Genomic DNA, 24,710 nt, shown 5'->3' on the forward strand with positions numbered 1-24,710 from the left:
TGCTGTTAAAAGTAGCTTTGAAATCGACGAAGAAGTGGTGTGTTCCCTTTTCACGGGTCTTTTCCAAGATTTAGGGCATGGTGAATATCTAGTCAGAAGATAACTTTAAAGATAATAATAACAGAGTTTCCCCCCTACCAATGATGAATTGCCGGAAGCTTTCGTGTCACGTCGCTCTAGATAAATATATTTGAGAAGGTCATGTGACAATCTCAAAACAATCGGTCCAGTCGGTGAGGAAAATTCCTTTGAAGAATTAAGATTTTTCATTATTTCGATTTTTAGGCCACTTGTGTAAATAAAAAAATATGTTTTGGGAAGCCGTCAAAAACGAAATTTGAAATTTGTCAATCATAACCTATATTCAACTCGGAAATTTTTTTTATAGTTTTGGTATAATTTTAAGCAGACAAATCTTACTCAACGAAGCAGGAGAAAATTATTTTTCGGAGGTTCTTCTAGAAATCGGCTACGGGATCTAGGGAATCCAAAACTTTTCAAATTGATCATGGGTTATTGTAAAAAATTTTTTATTCTTTTTATTAAACAAAAAAAAAATCACGAAAAAACTGGATTTTCCTGACATGCAAGTTATATCAGATAACCCTTTAAATATCACTTTCAGGCCTAGAAACATGATTAAATTTGTAGTTAATAAATTTACTATTAATGCGATTATTTTAGTTCACTTTGGAGACCGCTTTTAACTTGATTAAGTCCATACATGGGGACAAAAATAAAGCACACTCCAGAAAATGAGAAGAAGATATATTATTCTGAACAGTTGTTCTATAATTTGAACTTAAATGCAGCCATTATATTTCACTTTCATAAATAGCTGACAATGTAGGTAACCATTAACATCAAATTGTCTCACAATTCCAACATTGCGCTCCGAACATTCATTGAATACCCCAAACGTTTATTTTCTTCTTACAGTGGTCGCTCCATTTGCTACCGAAAAACAACCTTGCATTAACAAAATAACTATAATTAACTTGATTAGATGCGTCAAAGGCAAAATAACACATTAAATAACACCTTGAATGCAGCTACCGGAATTATACTGCCGGCATACATACACACATATACGTGTGTAGCTAAGCACAACGTGGCTCTAAGGGCTGTCAAAAGCGAAATGCCACACAAACAAATAAGCGGCGACGTCCAACAGTTATCGAACATCAATAAATAGCCAACGCATTTCGAGTAGAACGACCGACAACTAATGTCATGCAGACACACAAAACAAAAACAACTACTGTCAACGCACCGATGTTTACTTAGTATTTCTCATTTTTTCCGGTGCTTCATGGGCAATAATGTATGTAAATTCATTTATAAGCATTACGAGTGTGTGAAAAATATAGGCTAATGCATAAACGAGTAGGTAGGTAACGTAAGGGAAGGCGTGCGCTGCAGGCGATGTGCATAAATACATAAATGTGTGCGTGTGTGTAGGTGGGGCGAAGATGGTCGGACGGTCGACCGGCAGCACGTGTGCATAAATTACCAGGCTCCATGCACCACTTGGGAGCATTTATTTGCCTACACACTAAACACCGGCGAGTAGACAGGCGCTCGCTCACAAACACACACACACACACACACACATGCGCTTAGTATCTGTACAGTGAGTAAAAATATGTTAAATAAACACTTACTATTGAGCCGGCACATAAATGGGAGGGAAGTGCGGTGGGGCAACAGTTTGGTTTGCCATTAAAATAACATTCGATGCATAAATAAACAGTTAAACAATTGTATAATTTATATTGTGACGGCAAACAGCGAATGCTCAAAGCCAGATTGTTTTGTGTGTGTATGTATAGTGTATGAGTATGTGGTTCGTGTGGCTTCGGTCAATATGATTGTTTGGTTATTATTTTGAAAATTTTTCATATAAATAATTGCTTTATAAGTGTTTGACGTGGCGGCATTGGCTGTTTGCCACGCTTTTAGTAGAAATTGGTAGAAAAAAATATTGTATATTTCCGGCTTTCAAGCACCTTAGCACTGTACTCGAGTATAAGCGTGACATTTCGAAGGTGAATCAAGCATAATTAGTAGCTGAGATTTCAAGCTGATTGCAGTTACTGCCTCCTGCACCATTCACCAAAGCCTGAAGCACTCGAATCACCTGAATAATGTAAGCGATCTGAGTTTGGTGAAACATTTACATTGACATTACAGTGACATTTAAATGTTGTATGCATATTGGTAGCCACTCTTCGGTAGCAAAACTTTGCTCTTTACCGTGAACTTCGGAGTCGACCGCAAAAGTGTTATCGTCCTACAATTGTAGTGCCTACAAATTATTTGCAGCAACGCACGCCTGCTTGATTTCATATAAATAAAGATAAAAATCGATTTGGCGAGACAAGCCTCCGACCCCGTTGTAGGTGGCATTGCTTGCCGCTTGTGACAATTGTCGCATTAATGGCCATGAAAGGGGTGATTTGAAAAGAATTGACTTTATATGGTATTTTAGCGCATTGTGGTGAATGGCGAGTAATTTTATTGGTTTATTTTAGTTAGAAAACAATGTTATTTTTGGAGGCGGTTTAAAATTAAGCAACGCCACGACCAGAAATCTTCTATTTGCTGAAGGAAATGAATTTTTAGTCAGTCAGTCGGTCAGTTTGTATGTCAGCTATTTGTTATAGTAGTTCGATCTGAACAATTTCATCGGAGATTGTGCCGTTGCTTTGGAAAAGAATCCATGTCGAATTTCGAGAAGGAATCTTCTGAAATAAAAAAAGTTTTACATGAAAGAATTTGATTTTTATCGTTCAGTTTGTATGGCAGCTAAATGCTATAGTAGCCCGATCTGAACAATTTGTTCGGAGACTGTGCCTTTACCTTGCACAATTTCATGCCAAATTTCGTGAAGATTTCCTGTCAAATAAAAAAAAAAAACATTATAACGAGTCTTTCAATAGGGATGCTACAAAAGTAGACCGATAGGGACAGTAAATGACGTCATATTTTTTCCCGCTCTTTTGACATATCTCTTCAGTTAGGTTTGTCATTTCATCATGGAAAGATATACTATAAGATACAACAAGTCGAAATTATTAAAAATTACTACCGAAATTCGGAGTCAGTGGCTTCATTTTTAAGAGCGCTTTGTCCAATTTATGGTCGTCATAATCGTCCTGTCAGATCAACAATTGGGCGGTTAGTAGAAAAATTTGAATCCACAGTGAGACAAAGTAGTGTCAGAATATTGCTGTCGCTAGCGCATCAATTGAGGAAGAACCAAATCAGTCTCTCACACGCCGTTCTCAAGCGTTGGTGGGCATCTCTGTGACGTTGTTGCGGAGAATATTGCGAAAAGATCTTGGCTTACATCTTTACAAGATCAAATTGACGCAAGAACTGAAGCCGCTTGACCACCAGAATTGTCGTATGTTCGTGAATTGGGCTGAGCAACAACTTGAAAATGATCCGGATTTTCATCGAAAAATCATGTTCAGCGATGAGACTCATTTCGGGTTGAATGGCAAAATATGCGTTATTGGTCAGGCAATCCACACGTACTCCATGAGTCACTACCGCATTCCGAAATAATTACGGTTTGGTGCGTTTTATCGAACGGCGGCGTCATTGGGCCGTACTTCTTCCGTGATGATCAAAACCGGCACGTTACTGTGAATTGGGAATCCCTACCGCTTAATGATAACCGAATATTTTTGGTCCGAATTGGATGATATGAACTTGGACAAAATATGGATGCAACAGGACGGCGGTACAAGTCACACAGCGAATGTCACAATCGATTTATTGAAAACCAAGTTTGGCGAACGTGTTATCTCACGAAATGGCCCAGTCAATTGGACGCCGTTAGACTATTTCCTGTGGGGCTACGTCCAGTCTATATTGAAAAATCTGTCATTTCTTCTAAAATATTTGGCTTGCATAAAAAAGTAGCAAGAACATTACTAAAAAAAAATTAAATCAATTCTTTATAAAAAAATCTTATAAAATATTTATATATACATACATACATATATTTTTTTTAATAAAAATAATTTCTTTTTGCGAAAAAAATTCTCGTCTAAACTATGTTTTTTTTTTAATATTAAAAAAATAAAATATAAAATTTTAATATAACAAAAATAATTTTTGCCCAGCCGTGCAGTTAAGTTAGTTATAAACTTTAACTTTACGGTACTACATTCAAAGCTTCGAATTTGCATCTGAATGCAGCTGATAAAATGCATTCCACAGAGCCATTGAAAAAAACAAATCTAAAAAAAAAATCAACACGAAAAAGCTTTATTGTAACCAATTGAACTTGGCGACAAAAACTAGAGCGAGAAGCAGACAGGCAAGGCAGACACCGACATCACAACCAGCAAAAGAGTACCACGACTGCCATCGGGGGGCACGACCGTTGTCGCCGTTGCAGCGACGATGACTTATAGAATTATATTGCAACTTTTATGCATTAAAATATTATATTGAGAGGGAGGAGTATGTGTTAGGCGAAACGAGTGCGTGTGTGCACGATGAAGTTCAATAAGTTGAGTTGCTTGTTGTTGTTATTGTTGAGTGTTGCTGCTTTTTGCAAATGCTATCGGGTATGAGTAGTCAGTTAATGGCGGCAAATGCGTTTCCTGCATCATCGCCAACAACAACAACAGCAATAACGATAATTGCAAAAACAACAACAGCAATAAGTACATGTAAAGTCAAGCAGAGGCGAACGAAATCAAACCAAACCGAGCCAATACAAACAATAAATTACCATGCCACAAAGTGGCTGCTTTATGTATTTGTTATTGTCATTGCCCTCCACAGCGTTGGCGACATTTACATTTCAATTTTGCATACAACCACACACCACCCTCCAGACATGAGCACATGTATGGTAGTTGTGGCCCAACATATTGGCGCTCTTTCGGTGTGACAATGGGTCCACTGCCTTGGCTTTGCCACATGACCATGGACAAATGTGCGATGCAAGTAAGTTTGTGTGTGTGTGTGTATGTGAGAGATGCAAACCAGCTGTCCAGCGTTGCTACTCATTTGAACTGCATTTGTGTCGGCATAACTGTATGTGTACTTGCAGGCCTGTGCCCTGTCGGAATGCTAATTGGCGATACTTTATTTTAAAAAATCAGAAATTTCAAAAAAATTGAGGTTCTTTTCAAGTGGTGAATAATTTAGACCTCGAATATTGCCATTTCATTTTAGATTTTTTGTCTAACGGTGCAATATCACACGATCTTGGTGGCCGCCAATCGACGGGCGCTAAACGTGAAATTATCTGTTCACCGAAGTATTCGCTCAATAAATTCCTTGATTGATGCGATGTGTGGGAAATGGCGCCGTCTTGTTTAAACTAATACGCCGCGATCACCAGTTTCAATTTCAGACATCAACTAGGTTATAATAGCGCGATAACGGTCGCCATTGACGTTTATGCTCTCACCGGCATAATTTTTGAAGAAATATGGACCGATGATTCCTTCGCCCCACAAAACACACCAAACCCGTGGATTTTTTCGGGAAGAAATGGCAGCTCTTGAATCTCTTCAGGTTGCTTTTCGTCCCAAATGCGGCAATTTTGTTTGTTTACATACCCATTGAGTCAGAAATGGGCCTCATCGATGAACAAAATTTGGCTCGAAAACGTCGGATCACCTTGAACCTTTCAAGAGACCGAGCGGCTTCAGTTCTTGCACAAGTTGTATTTTGTACGCTTTCAATTAAAGATTTCGACATAAAATGCGCTAACTCGTTCCACATGTCAGTCCGAGTTGCTGCAAACGGCACAGCATCGATTCTCCACGGTCTTCGTCTACATTCTCAGCTACGGCTGCTATATTTTCTTTTTTGCGTGCTGGACGTGGTATATTCGGTCGAATATTATCCAATAATGAATGCTGGGTCTCAAGATGGGTGATGGTGTTGCAAATAGCACACTCAATAGGCCCATTATGTTGATCATAACTTGAGCGAAGCACGCGAAACACATTCTTTACAGTTGAACGATTTGTAATGATGAAATGCCAAACAATACTGAACAAAAATAACATGACAGCTTGACACATGCGCGATCTGTCAAAAAAAGGCTATTGAAAAAGTACCTCTACTTGGGTCATCCGTTACATATTTCGAAGCCTAAGGAGAGTCAGCTATATTAGATATATTATACTCACAGTTAAGTAAATCACGAACTAACTTTTGCTCACATGGAAGTACATAAAAGATATATAATGTCCAAGTATCTATGCTATGAATTTCCCGCAGGGTATGTATGTAAATATATGTAAATACAAATACAAAATATGACTGCATTTATGCGCAACAACAAATTAAACTGTCTGCTGCACTAACTGTAAAATACTTTTATGTGATTTGAGCCGCAAACAAGCAACACAGGCACATACACACACACATGCCGATGCACTCATCCAAATCCACCAATGCATGCGAGTTGATGCATTCTATGTGTGTAAGTATGTAAGTGGGCTTGTACTCTTCCATTCTCTGTTTGTCTATCATCGTCATCACGGTGTTCCAGTTCGTTGACTCTTCTACAACAACTACTACAACCGTTCTAGTAATGACAGCAGGTACCATAATGTTTGGGCAAACCCTATCACGATTTCGAAAGGGGTGAGCGGTGGACGAACTCCGGCTCACACTCTGCGCGTCTGCAAAAATGTTGTCGGTCTTTTTTGGATTATCGCATTGGAAGTTATGTAAAATGGTTAACTGTGTTTTTTAGTGACACATGAAATAGATTTTATTGGCAACACTTCGCTTTTTGATTGCACGAAAATTATTTTTAATTTCATATTTTTATGCTCACAGTTAAGTTTATGGTGAAGTATGAGAAATAAAGAGAAAAATATAAAAAAATGGAAGCCGAAAATGTCGAGTTGTTAAATTTGAATATAAAAATGATTCATTAGTAAAAAAACAAGGAACATTGGAGGAAGATCGAAAGTGAAAATATTGAAAGAAATTCGGGATCCTGCATTTTAAAAACAATTTTTTATAAGCAATCGATTTTTTAGCCTTTTTTTTTGATTTTTATTAGATTGTTTTTAGTATTTTTTTCAACCTCAGTGTGATAAGTCATCGAGTTCCTGACTTTCCGGCCTGAAATCTTAAATGAAAACTACAAAATTCTCATCAGTAAAATAATATTTTCCGACATAAAAATCATTTTCGAAAGATCTGAAAGTTCTCAAGAAATACTGACAGCATTTTGTATCATCAATGCTAAAGATTAGATCGCAATGTACCCAGAAACGGTTCAGCTTCAGATATCTTCTATAAACTCTATCGTATTATTGTGGACGAACCGAGAAATTGAAAGTATGATATAGCAATAAAATTTATACCGCAAAATGCTATCAAATTTTCGGACGATCGGAGACCTAATATAAAGAGAGAATCGAGCAATGAAAAGTATGATATAGCGGTAGATTTTATCAACATGTTTCCACCAAATCTTCGGACGATCAGATATCTACTATAAAGTTTTTGACTTTGCTGCGACTTTGCGAGTCTCAACTTATTGCCTTCACCACTCACGATAGACAAAAGGTGTGTCCACACATTCACTTATAGTTCGTTTATAGAAACTTTTCCAATCTGAAACGTAGCATGTCTCTCATCACAGCGACAATCTAGACACTGATCGACGCTGTTGACGACAATTCACCTTATATGATGAACGATAGTCACGTGATCTGGAAGACAATGGGCAATGTTAGACAAATCAAGGTATGGTGTGATGATGAGAGCAAAAGTGTAGTTATCACATAGCAAAGTACGTACAGTAATTACGTTGCAAACATTAACACTTAGACAAAAAAAAAAAAAAAAAAAACACACACACACACACATACACATACACAAAACATAATACTATAATAAATACATATGAGATGACAGACGTCACAGAGCGGAGCCGCCAGACCACAAAGCATATACGAGCATGTGGATACATTTTAATCACTGTGCAACGGCAGTCGGTGTCTGTCGCTCCGCCGTTAATTGCTTTTGATGCGCCAAATGTGTTGTTATTGTTGTTGTCTGTATTGAGTTTTGCACTTATTATTTTTTCACGCTACTCATGTGGGAATCACATGTGGAAATCGCGGATGAAGTAATGCTGGTGCTCTCCACGTCGGTACGGTATGGTGTGGTGTGGTGTGAGGGAATTTCCCTTTGTGCCAAAAGCTTTGCTGGTTAATGATGCTTCAACGTTGTCTCAAGTGTTGTGATTTTCGCATCTTAATAGGACTTTTAATTTGCTCACTTACATTTTGCATATTTTTGTAGGCTGTGCGCTTCGATTCACCCATGTGACAAGGCGGCGACAATGTTGGAGCGGACAAATGGTGTGTGTAATAATTAGCATGGATTCCACGATTGTTTTCACACAATGTCGATTTATACAATATTATTCGCTAATTTACGTTTTATGATATTTTTTTCATTTTACTCGATTTTTTTTTTGTTTTTTTTTTGAGTTCATAAAAATTCAAAATTTTTGTGTGAAAGCATTCATCGCCGACTTGTTGGAAATTACCATGACCCTTCTTTAAATGTACTTTATAGACTTAGTGCATTTATTGGACCCCATGATTGCCTAGCCGATACCATTGGTTTAGTTCATGTTTTTGTTGCTTTTCTCTTTTAATTCAGTTACCGTTTTTATCAAAAACTATTTTTCGGAGATTAGTTTCTAATGTGCCTTTCATTTTTGGACTTTTTCCTGGAGGTATGTTGAATTATAACTTTCTATAGTTTTACTAATCAAGAAAGTCAGTTCCTTTGTTAGGACTTTAAAATGGAAACCTCATTAAACCTCCTAATCAGTCTTGAAGTCTTTATCCATGTAAAAAGTAGAGATGAGTACGATCTTGGCGTAGATCTACATTTTCCATCCATTCTTTTTCTGCCGGTAGGATTTTTAAAATATCTAAAATTTTGTGCAGGTAGTGGTATAAGGGGGTTTAGTGCAGGCCGCCTGCGAGTGGTACATCCTGGTTAACCTTAAATGGCTTCGCTTCTTTACCAACTCTTGGGACTTTAGATTCGATATAAACTATGATTAAGAAAACATTTAACATTTCACATACAATCGAGGAAGGTATAAAATGGAATTAGTCGCTGGAGAAGCTGTGCGGTCAGCTTTTTAAGGATAGAACAAAACTTGCGGCGATGGTTGGTGAAGTGATGATTAGACTGGTTTGGGTGCTTGTCCATAGCCAAATTGGAAACTGCAAACTGATAAGTTCTCTGAACCAGACCCAAAAGTCATCGTTAGAGGTCTAGTGCGCTCTTCGCTCCCAGCAAAGTTCACCTTTCAATGGTTGGAACAGTTTAAAATGGACACATTCCGGTCGGGATTCATATGACAATATTGAAAATTTTACCGGATGCCAGTTGAACAAGCTGCTTGGAAGAATCTGAGATAGAATATAGCTAAAATACCTACGATCTCATACTTCCAGGTGAAATAGCGGAAATGTAGTAAAGCAGCTGGGCAGATTTGTGACAGATTCGAGGTACATTGTCGAGGAGTTAGTATTCAATTTCATGAGTTTTTGGATTGTATATAGTAGTCTAAGAGTGATCAACTTGCCATCTTCGGGGATCAGCCATCAAACCGTTGATTTAATAGGATCGTGAAGAGACGAGCAAAAAGTTACACACGTGATCGGAAAAGGAAACGTTATATAGACAAACCTAAGGCCGATAAGTCTCAACATATAGCGTTTAGAACTGTTTAACTAACAAACTACACAATCCATTCCAGAAAATAAGTTGTCTATACTAAACCTATTAGTGTCATTACTTAACGGCAGTCATTGCTCCAACTCCACCTCGAGCTTTACGAGCGCTATGTGAACGAATGCAACTGGCAACAATAACCGATTGCAATATATACAGACAAAATTACGACAGCTTAAGATGTGTGAAGTGTGGATACCGGTGCATTTCAATCGATTGGATATTTTATGACCACAAAATAATGCAAGTAGTTAGTCAGACAACCACAGACACATTGAAGACGCTGAACCAACACATAAATTATTCAAAAGTAAAAATAAATGCGACGATATAAGCGCTTGTGGTTACTACTATAAGCGTACAGACAGCTATATTATGAAGCGGGGGCACGTTCACTGCTGGCATTCCCAACAAATGGGTGTGTCTGGCAAACAAGGCCGGGCGTCTGCTGCTATTGCCACTGCAACAGCAACGTTTGTTTGAGGCACGACGATGAGGTTGCACGAAACGAAATTACTATAATTACAGGCTGCTGAGCGGGGACGAGGGCGATGTGTAAGTATCCACAAGTAGTCAAAGATCGGAAAAGCTGACTGTAATCAAACCGTTGGAAATTCTAGCTGCAGCAAAACGATTGAAATGCAATGCAATGTGTAAGTTGCAAGCTGCAAAATTGATAATTGCAACATAATTGACACTATGAAGAGCCGACGACGGCCAACGGGCAGGAGCCGACGCCTATGAGCAGGCATTTTGACAGCAAGGTAGACAGCGAGCGGCTAATTTAGAGAGTATTTATAGTTTATATACGAGTCTAGCGTGAGCTTGATGCTATGTTTGTGGGTATGTGTGTATATATGTGTATGAAGTTGGCGATAACATGCCAAAGCGTAATTTAGTTTTGACCTCTGTGATTAGCTGGAACTCGAAGCAGCTCCTAGATACAAACACACACAGAATTACATGTACGTATGTATGTGTAATCTTATTTACTCAATTTTATGGAATTTTGAAAACGCAATTTGAGGAAAATCAGACTGTTGAACTCGATTTAATGTGAAAGGAGATTTATCAATAAAAATGACATGATATACATATGTATGTTCATAGCTAAACTGATAATATGCAAATATTATAATAATTCTAAAAATAAACTGAGCAAAAATCGCATGACAATATATGTATGTAACTCCAAGCGAACGTCTGTGTGTGCAAAAATCGCATGACAATATATGTATGTAAACTCCAAGCGAACGTCTGTGTGTGCAAAATCTTACGAATCTTGTACAAAAAAAAAAAACTTAAAGGCGACAATAAAATGACAAAAACCGTTGAGGGACCGTAAAAAATGTTCTTCGAAAAGAACTGTAAATCAACTTTTCGAAAATATTTGTTTTCTTGTCAGCAGATATTAAAATAATGCTTTATTCCATCTTACGACCAGTTTATAACCACTACGGATCGAGAAAGCTGTTATTATGTTAGTTATTAATGAATCGTATCTAATTTGAAAGGTCTAAAATTATATAAAGTATGGTCCAAAACTTCCAATTATTAAATATTAAACGTAAAATATAATCGTCATTGCCTTAGATAACGATCCATGCTGAATTTCGCGAAAATATCTCGTCAAATGAAAAAGTTTTACATCTACCATATGGTAGCTTTATGCTATAGTAGTCCTACAAATGAGCAACTTCTTTCAGAGAAACGAAATTACGCAAATTACAGATCGATATTGCTGAGCCATTAGTACGTGTATATATGTATGTATAAACAGACAGACGGCTACATCGACTCAGCTCTTAAAAAAACTTAATCTACTCTGTTCAGGGTATAACAATGATATTAACTGGAACAGTGAACAAAAAGCTGTTACAGAAGTTTCTAGATGAGCTGAAAGGTCTTTGGCCTGACCGAGAGATCGTGCCAAAGAAAGCCTCTCTATCCCTCTCTATGAGTGCTAAGGTTAAAGAAATTACTGTCAGGCTTTCATAACTTCTTATTCAATCGTTCACAAGTTGTGTCTCAAAGGGACGGTACCTTTTTGTTTTGTTAGAGTGAAAGTGAATTTCGTGTTTTGATAAAAACCTTTGAGGGGGAAAAACACATCGTTTTTGCAAAGCAACGAGTTGATAAGCGTTACACCAAATCCGTGCTTTAAAGAGTATCTGTCAACGGTATATTATCGTCGCTTATGTACAACGAGAGGGAGAGCCTCCTACTACCTTTGAGGATTGAGTAGCCAAATTTAGACTTTTGTGTAAACGTTCATATCAATGAGAGCTCTTCCAACAAAAACAACTCTACATTTTGCGGTTATGTAGTGCTAATATAGTAACTACCACCCTACAGGGTGTAATTCGATATCAGCAAAAACACTAGTATATAAATTCCCTAAAGCAAGAGGAAGGAAAAATTAACTAATACATGAAGTACAGACAATAGAAACAATAGTATGGCGAAATACTCCCGAGGGGGTGCCAAACTTGCGTCTATGTGCTGTATGTACATATATGTATGTAAGAATCAACAGTTGGCCAAATCATAAATCACTTTTTGTACAACTTTTAGCACAATTTGTTGGTGTGTGCAGTGGGGATAAACCAAGTCTTAATGAAATGCCGACTAAAGAAGTTCGCTCTTAAAAGCAACCGACAGAAATGACTTCGGGGCAGACAAGTCTGCGCCATGCCACGTTGGCTGTTGAAGTTTCATACAGCTGTGTGTGTTTCGGTGCCCTAGGAAGAGTTTAACTTTTACTTTGTCTTGGCAGAACACCTGCTGGCTTGCAAAATTATTATTTTTTAATTAATTAATATTTTTCGAAACGCAATTAGTTGGGTTAAAGTTGGATAGTTGTTTCGTATTAATAATTGTTTCTTTCGGTTTACAAATACGATGTAATTATGAGGTATTATGAATGGAGTTAGGACATTCATTCATAATTTTTGTTGTATTTATAAAGCTATCAGACAAATTCAAAAATTCTGGGAAAATTAATTTGTGCGAAGAGTAGTTAAGTTAAACTGGTTTGTGGGTCGAGCGTCGAAATTTATTCAAGAGCATGGCAAAAGCTATAGCAAGCAAAAGCTGAAATTAAATGCTCATAAGTATATCCAAATACATATATACATATATGTATATAAATATATATATATATATATATATATATATATATATATATAGATATATATATATATATATGTTTATGAGTGTGTATTTATTATAAAACAGAAATGCCAATAATTAAAATCTTTGCAGGCAAAAGATCAAAAGAATTTTATGAAAGAAGCTGAGCGATTTAACTGTGCGTCGCCAAGGGAAACACAAATAAATACCGACTCATTATGACCAAAATGTATATACATATATATATAAATACATACGTATATATATTTATCTACGTTACTACGTTTATTGAGACTTATGAAGGGGTTTTCAATATGTATGAATGTTCGGCGGCTGCTGCTGTCTGTGCTTCTGCTGAAGGAGAGCCTATTCGTTCACTTTCGCCAAAGAATTTTAAGAGTACTTGCATATTAAAGCTTTGCTTATATAGTCTAGTCAACTAAAAATATTGCCAAGTTGAGTTTATCGCATGAAACTGCTGGTATGTCTGTATTAGCTAAGCTCGAAGTCATCATAACCTCAATTATAGGATATCGGCTAAATGACTTCATCATAAATCATAAGATTCAATTTTCAATTTGCATTTTATTGTCCAATTTTAGACAAAAGAAAGTCCATAAAGTGAAAAAAGTGCGTAAATCATTCTAAGAACCGAATCTGCATAAAATATGTTTAGGAATAAAATATTGCTTTTTCTTTAAAGTAAATCTAAAATATGCAACAAAAAATGTCTGTTTTTTATTTTTTTTTTTTTATTTTTTAAGGACCATTCTAATAAAAACACTCTACTTATGAAATGCCTCAGTCACACAGGAGAATATTTGATACTGATATTACTGAAGTCCTTGTGAACCCATTCCTCGTACGATAATTAAAATTGCCAAAGCACCGATTTGTGCCAAATGTCAACCCCTTTATATTTGCTAAGCGAAACAAATTGAATACTTCGCATTTAGATATCAAAGCGACACTAAAACTCAAAAAGGTAAGAGAACATTAATTTACAGATGATAAAAAATTACATAAAAACAAGTAAGGAAGTGCTAAGTTCGGGTGCAACCGAAAACTTTAATACTCTAGCAACTTGCAAGAATTAAAACCAAATTATGTGTATATATACCTATATCTATATAATACAAACAAAGACTGATATATTCGACAAAATGTTTGATAGAAAAACGAAAATCATTATATTTAGTATATGGGGGTTGGGTCCGATCCGATTTTATCTATTTTTGCCAATACTACATACCAAGAATATGCCATATAATAATCAAATGTTCCCTGAGATTCATTAAGGGGTTCTACCAGTGTGACACTTTCAAAAAAAAAATTTCTTAATTTTTGATATTTTTCAAGGATCGTAGTTTATTGTATAGAAGATATATTTAAGTTTAATAAACATTTTGAATTTCTTTGTTTCAGCTACTCATTCGTCCGGAATCATGCCAGCAGTTGAGGCACTTTTTTTCGGCACTTTCGCAGACAGCACATAACTCCGTTATTTTTCAATATTTTTGTAAAAAAAAAAATGTGAATATAGCTAAAAATATACTTTATTACGTCTATAGAACGTCAAAACGTTCAATCTAGTACTTTCTTTTAAAAAAAAATTCACGAAAATCGCCTAATTTTCCATGCATCACACTGGTATAGCCCTTAAGGTACCTCACATACCATTACCAATAATATGAAGTAAAGTCACGAGGCTGTTACATATATGCTTGTTATATAGGGGTTAGGTCACCAGGAACTTCGAAAATCGTGGTATTAGGTATAAGAAAGCTCAGGGAAGTATTAACACGAATCAACCCATTTTCGACACAAAAACATACCATAGTCAGAAAAAGATTATTCGTGAATTTCAATTATATATCTCACACATTGACCGATATTTGTCGTAAAAACTCAACTATAGGTACTGGGGTCAAAATATTTTGGTACCTAGTACCTGGGGGTTTGAACAGTTTTTGTTGGATTTGGACAATTTATGGTCATAAATTGGCATGCGCTAAAGGTATTATTTCTGAAAATGTTTGTGCCGTTATATGAATTGCTTCTTTATTTCTACACTGGAATAGAAATGGAACTTAAAATTGTGTTATATGGTAAGTAGGCGTGGTTGCAAACCGATTTCGCCCATTTTCACACTGTGACATAAGAATGTTAGGAGAATCTTACGTACCGAATTTGGTTGAAATCGGTCGGGCAAATTTTGAGATTTGTCATATTACCTAATAGTGGGCGGTGCCATGCCCATCGTCCAATTTTTACACCTACACGTATGTATAAAGCCCTTTCATACCATCTCGGCCGTAAGATTTTATGTATCTAGCGTGTTTAGTTATTGGTTTATCGCGCTTTTAGTAGTTTTTAACAGTACCGTTATATATATACCGATTTCATCCATATTCACACTGTCGGTAATAGTTATTACAATATTTAATTTGATTGTTCTAGCATTAATGATCTAGTAGATATGTTAATTAAATGGGCCACGCCCACTTATTACCCACAACCGTTAGGTGAACAAAACTATTGTACTCTATAGCAACATGTTGCAAGAGTATACAAAACATGTGCGAATCAGTGCGACATCTCGACGTACATAAGTATGTATGTATGTGTGTCAAGTAGACAGACACGTGTGCAAGTGCTAAGAAGATTGAAGCGAGTTGTGCATCAAGTGTTGGTGTGTGAGAGCGACAAAGGCGTTGTAATGTTTGGCCAAGCGCAAGGCTTGTAATTAAACTGATAGACATACCACAGGGAATCAGTTATATTGCCTACACACACACACACACACTCACTCACACACACACACACACACACAGATGGTGGGCATAGACACAAATTGTTTGTGCGCGTTTGAAGTGCCTTTTGAAGCTTCCTAGTTAACACTTCAAAATATGATAAACAAATAAATGAAAGAACTAAGTACTAGCCAACTGAATGCCGCGCCAACAGCCTGTTAGCCACCATAAATCCACGTGAGTGTGTGAAAAAGTGCCCCGTTATGTTTGGTTTAAACGCGATGGCGGCTCAATGGTTGCTTGCTTATGGGCTGGAAGCGTCAAGTGTGTGTGCCACAACTGGCGGAAGTTATCAACCGCAATACGCTGGCAAACAACAACAACGCTACTTCCACAACAGCAACAACAACGCGAACTATGAGAGCCGCTAGGAGCAAGTGTTGTTGCTGTGTTCGCACTATTTGCGCACACAAAACGGGCATTTATTGTAGATTTGTTTGTGGAATAGGATAGGATTTGCTGCTATTTCCATTACAAAAACAACAGCAACAACAGCAATAATAACTATTCAGTTAGTGCTAATAGTATCCGGAGCATATGCAGTATTTACAAGGCGGCCCACAAAGCGCTCTGCTCTAAACAGACATCAGCAGCGCTGCCTACACCCACACACAGTTACAAACACCTACACACACATAAAATTTGTATGAATATACATATGTATGCAAGCTGTTTATTTTTTGCTTTGAGTGCGAAGCTTTGCCAGCAGCAAAAAGCCGAAGTCACTGAATGAATGAATGAATGATTATTGTTGTTGTATGGTATTACATTAAAAATGCTTGCAGCCGTATTAATACATGCAAACATATCTATGGACGCCGCCAATCTGTCTGTTTCTTTGGCAATGCCTCTTGCTTTTGTTCTTGTATGATGTTTCTTTTGAATATTTTTGTTGTTATTGTTGTTGGCAAATTTGCGTCGCATTTCCTTTTAGGATATACCCAACTTTTTTTCCCACTGCACTTTGCTTTCATGTGGGCCATTGCGCCGCTCTTCCTTTTGTCAGTCAAAAACACTTATTTTTTGTGTATGGGTGTGTGTGTGTGTGCGTGTTGGTGGGATTACGTGCGGCTTTGGCTTTTAATTCACACCACTTGTAGCTCGCCACTCACAATAGTTGGCTATGCCCCCTCCACCCCTCCCGCCTGCTTCGCGCCTCTTCAGTGGTGCTATACCCACGAGGCTCGTCGCAGAGCACAGGGTGCGAAATTGTCGAAGCGAAAAGCATACAAAACAACAATAATAACAACATAACAGTTGAAAAATAGTAGTCCCTCAAGTGCACTACAAAACTTTGCAACTCAAGTGTGAAATAACGAAACTGCTCTCGATTGTGCATTAATTTTATGCATTAATGTGCGCACAGTTTGCAACGGAGCGGGCAGCGCGGATGTCAATGAAGAAGAAATGTAAATTGTTTGTTATTCCTGTGCATAAAATTAAGTGGTCGGTCTTATGTTGTAACAATTTGGAAGTTGTGGGCACTTTTTTCCTTTTACTTTTTGTGGTGATTTGAAGACCAATTTGTGGTGCGGTGAATAAATGGTGTGGAAAACAAATAAAGGAAATCGAAATGCGTTTTATAATGGTTAATTTGGTAGGATTAATTACAAAAGGAATATTTAAAGCTAAATGGGAAAAATGTTTTGAAGATTTCAGAAAAAACACTTTTACTTTTTATCAAATTTAATATTTGAATCTTTTAATATTCGTGTCTGTTCATATACAGCTATGGACATATAAATGGCACATTCATTTAAGTATACTTTCATATGCTAAAGTATCTTTAATATTCTTTCAAACAACCAAGTTTTTGCGGTTTTCTGAAAGTTTATTCCTTACGTCTAAAATATAGCACAAACTCAATTTCGAATTCATTAATAACACAACAAAAATTATGAAAAGGTAGAAAAAGTGGTGAAATTAGATGGACGCATAAATGGCACAATCTGCAAAAGAGGGGAAAAGTCGAGTTAAAAACGTGTTTTTATCTGGTTCTTTTGTGTACAAACAATTTAGTAGCTAATATTTTGTGCTGTAGCCTTTGTTTTTAATGACTGCTTCACACCTGCGACTCATACTCTCAACCAGTTTTTCACACTTGGTCTTAGGTATGGCATGCCAAGCTTCCTGAACGGCAGCCCAAAGATCGTCCAGATTTTTATAATTTTTCTTCGCGACTCTAATCTTGACTTCATTCCATAAGTTTTCAATGGGATTTAAGTCGGGGCTCTGCGCTGGCCAATCTAAGACATCGATTTTCTCCGCACTAAACCAATTCTTAACTAGTTTGGAGGAGTGTTTGGGGTCATTGTCTTGCATAAATTTCCATTTAATTGGCATGTTATCGAAGGCATATGGTTCCATATGATGTCTCAAAATGTCTAAGTATTGAAACTTATCCATCTTGCCGTTTATCCGTACGAGTGGCCCTATGCCATGCCAGGAAAATGCACCCCAAACCATAATGTTTCCGCCCCCGTGTTTGATTGTCTTCTGTGTGAACCTTGGATTAAATTCTTGGCTTTTAGGACGATGAACAAAGACTCTTCCATCTGGCCCTATCCTGTTGATCTTCGTTTCGTCACTCCACAATATGTTTTTCCAAAAATTGATTGCTTTTTCTTGATGGGCTCTGGCGAAGGCCAATCGTTTAGAAATGTTTTTTTTTTGACAGGAGTGGCTTCTTCCTAGAAATGCGCCCAAACAAGTTTGCTTCATTCAGTCGTCTCCTGACAAGCCTACAGGATATTTCTGTATCCAATGATTGGTTGATATCGGCTGCTATCTGTCGTGATGACTTGAATGGGTCATTTTTGGACAATCTTACAATAGCAGCATCCGTACGCGCATCTGTTTTTCGAGGCCTTGGTTTTCGAATTTGTGATTTTATCAATAAATCAGGGTTCTTCACACATGAATTAATTGCATTGTATACTTTTTTCCGAGAAATATTTAAATTTTTAGCAATTTCGGCCACTTTCTGTCCTCCTTCATGCATTTTCCATATGATTCGTCTTTCTTCTATTGTGGTATGCTTTCCTGATCCCATTTTCTATAACTTATTTACTCAAAATACTTCTGATAAAAAACTATCCAACTATGGTAAATATCATGCGCTTCTATCGAAGTTTACGCGGGAACTGTGTATGCAAATTAGTTTGTGCCATTTACGTGTCCATTCAATATTAGTGTTGTTTACACAAAATTGATAACGGTAAATAATTAGCAAAACATAACGGAATATTTCGCCGCTGCAGATATGAGAGCTATTACGGGACAAAGTTGGATGCAAAAAATTTGACATTTCGAGCAATTTTTAATGGACAATTTTTAACATTTAGTTGAAATATAATTTTATGCCATTTATATGTCCATAGCTGTATGTTAGAAAAAAGTATCTGGAAATTGTAACTAAACTGTAAAATATTCAATTATTCATCAATATTTATTTTGTCGCCTTCAAGGTAATCCCCACCAGATGTGTTATGTCAACGATTTTTCCAGTTCTCGAAACACTTTTCATAAACAATTTTTGGCATTGCCTTCAGCACCTTCAGCGAATTTTGTTTTATATCTTCGATCGACTGAAGAGCTCCGAGGAGCGGCAATTTCAGTTTGGGGAACAATAAAATATCACACGGAGCCAAATCTGGTGAATTCCATGGTTGATCTTTGGTGTTCTTTGCGTTTTTGGCTTTAAATTCGGTCATAATCGCGGTTCGATAGATGGTGCATTATCATATCGTTTTCGACGGATGTTCTCACTCAAACGCCTCAATACGGTCAAATAGAACTCCTATTAACCGTCTGTCTTTCCGGAACAAATTCATGATCACCTTGAATTTTGATCGTCTTTTGCGTGTTTTTTTTGGTTTCGGCTTGTTTTTTCCCCTCCATTCCGATTCTCATAAACCCATGTCTCATCGACAGTTATAATGTGCCATGAATGTGCGATCGGAATTCGTACGATCAAGTTTGTCCAAAGAGAGACGTGCTGAGCAAGAACGCGTTTTTAACCCAAAGTATTCACCAAGATCATTCAAACGGATTCGTGAGAGATGTCGAACTGTCTTGCCATCACTTTAACACTTGTCTGACGACTTCCAAGCACCTTTTTAATACTTTCATCAGTTGAAGAGGTCGAAGGTCGTCCAGAACGAGGCATGTCTTCAACGATCTCTCGACCGTCTTTGAAGGCTTTGTACCACTCGTAGGCTTTTGTTTTTGATAAAACTAAATCACCGTAAGCCCTTTCCAACATTCGCATCGATTCCGCACACGAAATTTGGTTTGAAATGCAAATTTTTGAGCACTGCCGAGGTGTGCCGACTTAAGCTGCTGCTGTAAACAAAACGGTTGACTGACCGCGCTCATATTTGGCATAGTAGTTAAGGACAGTCCTACCAACTTAGCGAAATACATTTTTTGAAATATCATTTACCCAATTACAATTTCCGGATACTTTTTTGTCAGCATGTATATGCGTGTTTTGTAAACATACATTAACTAAGGTTGCACCGAATCTACAAAACACTTTACAGGTGTAAGATCTCACGATCCTCTCCGTTTACTTTATGCTACTTAACTAGTTGATATTTATGCTTAGATAACAGTGGATATAAACAAAAACCCAATTAATTTTTCAAGTGTGTGTTTTTTAAACCTCTTGGTATGCTATAATTTATTGAATTATTGAAATATTTCCTGAAAGTCATGTCGATTCCTCATCGTCGTCGTGTATGCTTCTTTACAGTCAATCCGGACCTATTTCCATAAATGCGTCACTTGTACACTTTTAATCGATCAATAGTAACCATAAATTTTCTCTCTCTCTCTTGAGCCTCTGCAGACCTAAATTTGTTCTTGTTGACAACCAATAACGCAAAATTTGAAATATTTTTTAACTTACAAATTGTATAGTCACCGATGATAGAAAATATGCATTAATTTACCTGCAAATAGAGAAAAAGAAAAATAAATTAATATTTATGTTTTTTGTTATAAATGATAAATTTTTTAGGTCAAATATTCATATTCCGGGAAGCGCTTAATGATTTGGTTAAATATTATGTATGCCTACATTTAGGCGTTTAGCATTGATAAGCAATCTTTTATATTTTTCTGTTTCTTTTTCACACATGTTTGGCCAGCGATATTTCATAAAAGCTTAACTTAGTCGAAAGATCACACAGACCAGCTTTGTAGAGCAGTAAATTTCCAACAAAATGACAAAGTTTAAAAAGATTTTTTTTTAATGAAAAAATTGCCACACTTCAACCGTTAATAACTTTTAAAAGGTTAGGTCTACGAAAAAAAAATCAGAGATCATTTTGTAGAACATTCAATTTCGTACAAAAAGTATCAAACGAGATATTTTTTCAAGTTATTGGAAGAGCGCTATGAAGTCTTCTTGCTCATAATACCAAAAAAAAAATATAAAACTGCAAGGCGAAGGACGTGTCCGTTACAATTAAGAGCTAAAACTTGGAGAGATTTTCTTAGAAGAGTCTAAGGACCTATTTTCCAGAGTAATAAGCGAACAAAAAATATAAAAGTATTCGATTTTTTTTACCCATCCTAATAATATAGTATGTCATAAAAGCAAATAGATATGAAATAAATAATCACAACTAAAACCAAATAATTGACCACATTGAAGCACTTTCGGAAGCCCAGCAAAGGGAATGAGATAATGGCACTTGAATTGTTGTACGTTGTGGCACGTTGAATCGCAAGAATAAATCTCGTGCGTGCTATTAAATTATGCCACAGCGTTGCATGCGAACGTGCAAGGCACGCAAATGGAGCAATGGCAAAAACAGCAACAACAAAAGAGCGAGATGATAAAATAGAAAGCAGAATTCAGTGCGCGATTGCCGAAATATTCACAAAATGGGCATATCTTGTTTTATTGCAACGCCAGCCGCTGCTCACACTCTATTGCGCAACGGCAACTGTTTCATTAATCACAGCACACAATCGCAAAAATTCGCCCGATTACGCGCTTGCTGGCGGTCAACATTTGGCAAACAGCTGATGAAATGGCAAACAAGTTAATGCACAGCAAGATATCGGATGATTTCGTCGTGCGATAGGCGTTGTTGTATCCAATGACCTTATGGCTAATGCCAGCATACCCGGCGAACCAGCGAACCATTATCAGCGAGTAATCAACGGCACAGCAGCGCTGCCTTTTGGTCATCCTTCGTGTGCCGGTTCGCTCCGAACTGACACTTCGCTTATGTTGCGCTCACATTACCGTAGGTCATCGGCCCCGAAATGAACAACAAAACAAAAAACAAATAGTGTTCATATGTACCTACAATAAATACGAAGCTTCATCAAGTTCGTACAAGTGTTACCAATTTGGCTCATTTTCATTTTGGTCCGTTTTTTTGGGTTTCTTCAGATGAATTGCCGTTTGTTTTTGTGTGGCAAATTAAGTGTAATTAAATGCTGATGGAACTCCCCGAAAAAATCATAAAAAGCGGATATGCATACATACACATACTTATGCTCAAAGTCTGAGGTGGGAAGAAATGAAAAAATGTTAATTAAATGGTTGTGAGAGAAGAGTAGTTATGGCAGGGTTATGTGTAGCTAAACCTCTTAAAATTATGAAGAAAGCATATACTATGTCTGATTGGATGTAGAGACCTGTTAAGGGGATATTCTTGTCTAGGATTTTGAAAAAATCAATTTTTTTTTGCATATCTTGAAAGTTTAGACTTTCAAAAATATGACCTTGGAAGGATTTTTCAAAATTCGACTTATTTTCGGAGATACAGCCGATTTTGTGACGTGGCGTCCGTGTTCACTAGAATTGTCTCCTAAACTTTAAACGCGTTTTTCTCAAAACTGACTTTTTCGGAACGATACCCACGATTTCTCAGGTTTTACTGGACCGATTTACTTGAAATTTTTATAGAGTCTGTTTTTTAGTATACAGAAACGAAAATCATTCAACTATGTGGTAAATTTAGATTAGGAGATTGATAAATATAGAGGTAGACCACGACAAACCTACCTCACTAACCGACTAACCGTTCAAGCCTGCTTTTGTAGTAGCGACAGAACAACACGAGTTAACAGTCTATGGCCGGATACAAATCGGAGTCCGTTCCGGTTACGTGGATCCAATCGTCGTGAAACCTAACCTCACTATTGGTGTTACCGAATCAGATTATGATGAGATACCAGGCCACAGCGGCGTCGCAGGTAACAAAGCAAAGCTGACGAGGTGACACTCTAGCCTCGTTATCAATAGAATGGTAACGGTCGTTGCTACGCTCTCTTTTTGTGTTCTACTACTGCATAGCTGAACTTCGTGGGAGCTGAACCAGCACTGGGCTACCATCATTTCTTTCGCTGTCGTAAGATCCTTTTAAAACAAGTGCAATCGACCTGGTTGTGATCCAATAAGAGGTCTCCCAAGCTGTGGTAGTTTTATCTAGTATCCGCCGTCAAATGCTGTAAAGTTTATAATCTTACCGCTTGGCAGCTGTGGAAGCGGTTCGGCAGAAGATAAGGTAGAAATATTTCGGCACTTTCTTCTTGATTGTACAGCCTTTGCCAGATCAAGACTTAAGCACTTGGAAGCTCATACTCTCAGATATCCCTCCAAATGGGTGGGAATAGAAATTAAACGCCTAAGCAGATTTTTTATTCACCTGAAGCAGCTTTGTCGACTGATGAGAACGGAAATAGGAGTTATATTTTTTATTATATGTATAAAGTCTTAGTGCGATTCCAATCTTGAGGATCAGTCATAGAACCTAACCTAACTTACTTAGACAAAGTTAAGTTATTACTTACTTAATCGAAGACTAGTCTTTTTAAACTCAACTGCACTTGTTTGATGACGTCACATTAGCGTGTATTTGATCAAGATTATTTTGACAGTTTTTTATTTCCGAAAGAAATATTATTTAATATTTTCTCATACAGAATCTTTTCTTGTCTTCGCTGTGATAACGTTCTCTATGAGAACACTAAACTCGAATACTCGTGCGGAGTTTATTGCAGAAGCTTTTTAACTTTCAAACGGTGATAAAAAGAACGAGCTTGCATTTAACAGACACCTTGCCAATAAACTCGAGATTTTTAGTATTATCATAAACTCGAGTTTATTGGCCATTTTAATGTTCAGCATTAACACTGCTCACAAACTTGGAGTTTAGTGTGCGAACAATTTATTTCCGATTCACAAAAATTTTTAAAGTTGTTTATGAAGATATTTACTAAATTACCCCAATTTTAATAGATAGTTAAAACCGGTTCAGACTATCTACTATTTTTGACAAATCGTTAGCGCGCTTTAATAAAAGAAAAATTAATTGAATTAAACTCAAGCTTCTGATATGTCGTGATTGTACCTTTAGACGAAGATATGAACTTAGACTAAGAATTCCCATCGTTCAAGATGTGAATCAGAGAGTTTACACAAAATTTCAACCCTGAGGCCCGCAACTCTACTCTCTACTCGACCAACTGAGCCATTCGTATGCACAGTTATACTAGAAGTTTAACGATTTTGATTAGCAACCACCAGTGGGATCACTTTAATTTACTAGCTGTGAGGTGTAGTTGAATGCTACGCTGAAGACGAATGTGCGAATGTCGATATAGTAAAGGAAAAGGTTCTTAACCGCTACAAGACGCCACCAGAGACATCACCGACGCGGGCAGTAAACGTAAAACAAATGGCATAAGACATAAAAACCGACGTTATGCTGACGAACTGGAGACCAAACAGCGCGTAAGTGGCCATCAAACGCACGCACACTGGCGGCTAGCTGGAAATTATAGTCATAAGAAGCGGTGAAATGGCGGCGAACAGACAAGACAATTTCAGCTACGGCTATTTGTAGAGCTAACAGTGCGCGGCCATTAAAGTTTGCTCTATTTTTGGGGTCTTAAAGTTGGCTGCAAATAAACGAACGACGAACTCGAACTCACTTTGTATGGCAAGTGAGTCGTCGGGGAAAGTGGTAA

At 37.1% G+C, this 24,710-nt stretch overlaps 1 protein-coding gene and 2 long non-coding RNA genes across 4 annotated transcripts in view; 1 reads left to right on the forward strand and 2 right to left on the reverse strand.

Annotated features, from left to right (window-relative positions):
* The window catches only part of LOC126767053 (uncharacterized), a 34,066-nt gene extending 19,610 nt beyond the window's left edge, over window positions 1–14,456 (forward strand). The window contains exons 3-4 of the long non-coding RNA XR_007669003.1: window positions 13,665–13,885; window positions 14,326–14,456. This is a non-coding gene — a long non-coding RNA (uncharacterized LOC126767053). The remainder of the gene's footprint in view (window positions 1–13,664; window positions 13,886–14,325) is intronic.
* The window catches only part of LOC126767064 (uncharacterized), a 448,370-nt gene that overhangs the window by 42,407 nt on the left and 381,253 nt on the right, over window positions 1–24,710 (reverse strand). The gene's annotated exons all lie outside the window — the stretch shown is intronic.
* Window positions 1–24,710, reverse strand: part of LOC126766426 (mucin-5AC) — a 104,501-nt gene that overhangs the window by 37,747 nt on the left and 42,044 nt on the right. The window lies entirely within an intron of this gene.

The sequence above is a fragment of the Bactrocera neohumeralis genome, chromosome 2, assembly GCF_024586455.1.
Source record: "Bactrocera neohumeralis isolate Rockhampton chromosome 2, APGP_CSIRO_Bneo_wtdbg2-racon-allhic-juicebox.fasta_v2, whole genome shotgun sequence".
NCBI classification, from domain to species: domain Eukaryota; kingdom Metazoa; phylum Arthropoda; class Insecta; order Diptera; family Tephritidae; genus Bactrocera; species Bactrocera neohumeralis.